Source organism: Capsicum annuum, chromosome 3 (assembly GCF_002878395.1).
Source record: "Capsicum annuum cultivar UCD-10X-F1 chromosome 3, UCD10Xv1.1, whole genome shotgun sequence".
Taxonomy (NCBI): domain Eukaryota; kingdom Viridiplantae; phylum Streptophyta; class Magnoliopsida; order Solanales; family Solanaceae; genus Capsicum; species Capsicum annuum.
Window position 1 is genome coordinate 237,648,916 of NC_061113.1, and position 3,321 is coordinate 237,652,236.

The window sequence follows — 3,321 nt, forward strand, 5'->3', positions numbered from 1 at the left end:
AATTAGTTATTATTATATTATTTTTATTATTATTATTATTGTTATTATTTTTTTTATTTTTTTATTTGTTATTATTATAAGAACAAACAAAGATTAAATAATAATAATATTATTTTCAAAATTTGAAATCCCCCTCCCTTATCAGATTGTAACTGTTCCCCCTAAAAGACCCTGTATTCAAGGACTCTACAACATCAAACAAAAAAAAAGAAGTATTTTCTACACTGTATTACACACTGCATCAAACAACACAGAAATTGAGAGAAACCAATAAAAAAAAGGGGGAGAAAAACAAGTGAGTAGAAAAGATCAGAAAAAGAGAGAAAAAAAAAGATTTGAAGTTTAGAGTTCCTGCATGAGTTTGTCGGTGACAACATTGTTGTACAAATACTTAGTTCAATTTGTAATACAGGTTTTTATCTCATCTTGTACCATATTTTCATAAGTTTTATCGTGAATCAAAGTATGAAGTAAGTTTATTTAGATGGTTTTCATGTATTATTCAGTATGTGTATATGATCTGTTACATGAATTTATTCATTATTATGTGTTATATTTTAAATTGTTGAATGTTATATGTTTAAATCCAGAAAATAACATCCTCATGTATTACACTGTTTCATACAATACACAGAGTCTAACATACAAACAGACAACAGACACATTTTCATAAATAAAATTTATATACAAATTCCTTAGCAGCAACAAGAGTATTTTTCATCATTTTTACACACCACACACTAACATACACTGAATGAACGCATATTCTTGTGATTGCAAAAGAAGAAGAAATAAAAATCAGTAGAAGTATGGAAAGAGAGAAAAAGATTAAGAGAGAAACGATGAGAGAACAGTGTCCGACGAAATCTCATCAGAAATACTGTTCTCTGCAGGTGACTCAAAAACCAGCTAAACCGCTGGTATATCTGTTGCCGGAATCCAGTCAGGTCCGACGAAAACACAACCAAAATTGACCATACCCGTCGATCTCTTGCCGGAAAACGGCAAACTGTTGCTGGCGCTTCTCAGCGGCCTATCACTGCTAAAATTTCGACATCTATTCCCCATCGTTGCTCATTGGAAAAACCCTGCCGTTCTCTTTCCTTTTCCTGTCGTCTCTCTCTCCCCTTACCCGTCGTCCCTCTTTCCCTTTCCTGTCAACCCACGCGACATCAACCATTACAGTCGCCGCGGTTTTCATCGTCGATGGACAACCAGTAATATCTCTAGTCACTGCCGCAACACGGGCGAGTCAGATCTGATCGGAGTTTCATCGTCCTCCGAGCACCTTTTTGAAATCGCTGATATTTGTTGTGGGTTGTTTACTTTGTTATGTTTTTCTCTCACACTTTAATATGGCAAAGAACAAACACAATTGTTAAGTACTAGATCTGTATTAGTTAAAGTAGGAAATGTGTTTTTCCTTTTTAAACTTCAATTATAGTTGATTAAGATTTTTAATGTTCTTTTCCTTTAAGTTATTTTATTATTATTATTATTATTATTATTATTATTATTATTATTATTATTATTATTATTACCATCATCATCATCATTATTATTATTATTATTATATATGTATGATTTACCACGTATTATTAATCATAAAAAATAACAAAGAAGTAAGTAGTTTGGACTAATTTTTCATTATATTTTGTCAACTATTTATTTGATATATATATATACTGTACATTTTTGTAAAGGTTTATAATAAAGTTAGAATAATATGGATAGATATGTATATTTTATTTATTTTATCATTTCGTTATGTTTTACTCATTGTCATTAATAGAAATTAATGATTATTTATTAAATTAATTAGTTGTTTTAAATAAAATTACTTTAGTTTATTTTTAAAGTTTAGAGCACTCCAGGTTTATCAATGTTTTAACGTCAAACAAATTTCTGGCATGTTTTAATGTTCGTCTCAATTAAGAATGCGGCGTACGCATCTTTACGAGACATTTAGAATTTCAAGGATACAATAATGCACCTTGGCAGATTATTTTTCTATTTAATTTTCAATCGATTTATTTAATATGAAATAATAGATGAGTTTTAGTATAATAAAATGAGCGATTTTAGGGCCTACTAACATAATTATCAAAATATTTTAAGTCAAGATAAGTTAATAAAAGCGATCGTGCTAAAACCACGAGACTCGAGGGGTGCCTAACACCTTTCCTTCGATCAATAGAATTCCTTACCCGATCTTCTGTTTTCGCAGACCAAATAAAAGAGTCATTCCCTTTTGACTAGGGATTTAAAAAGGTGACTTGAAACATCATAACTCAATTCCAAGTGACGACTCTGTAAATAAAATAATCTCTATTCAAAACCGTCACTTTAATTGGAAAAATCCTTCGACCCGGCCCTCGAGCGGAAAAAAGGGTGTGACATCTCTGGCGACTCTGCTGGGGAATAATAAGAATTCGAACTTTTTATATTGACTTATACTTGCTTTAATTATTGTTGATATTGTGTTTGTTGGCCTTATGTGCTACTTGTCGCTTATTTATCGCTTTGATATTTATTGAACTATATTACATACTGTCTTCTCTTGCGCACCCCTCTAAGTCTCTGAAATAGGATAGAAGGAATGCAGCACATGCATCCTACTTTCTTTTTGAGATAGCCAGAGTGTCAAGGCACCTGGTGAAGGATATAGTCACACATGTTAGGCGGGGTTTGATCGACAACGAAGGCGGTGTTGCCCTGCTACCGACTAATTTGTCCCTCTCCGGTTCGAGTATCCGCTCGGGTAAGCCAATCTAGACACCTATCCCTATTAGGTTTAAACTTAGAAGAACTGAAAACTCAAAATCTGGTTATCTCTATTAGGTGCCACTTTCTTTGCATCATATGCATTTGACTTAGTGGGACTCGGTACAAGGGTCGAGCCTATCTAGGAAAGGTAACCTACTTTATAAAGACTAACATGTGCATTCTACGTGATATTTGATATTTCTTTGGAAGGCTATTTGTGTGTTGACCGGCTTTTAGGCAACATTAAAATGCAAGAATTAAATTATCATCACATTTAATGAATCATTTTTTAAAGAAAAAATATATTTTTAAAAGAAAATTTTTTTAGTAACATAGTTTTATGGTTTTATGGTTTTTATGAACTACGAGGGTCTGATTCTCACTCTTAATTGAGATACGTAGGAAGCCCTTTTTCGGGGTACGACCCTATCTTTTGAAAAATTATTCATACATTTATTGGGGAATGTTTTGAAAATATGATTACTTTCATAATTATTTTTTTTATTCTCAAGTTCAATTTATATATATATATATATATATATATATATATATATA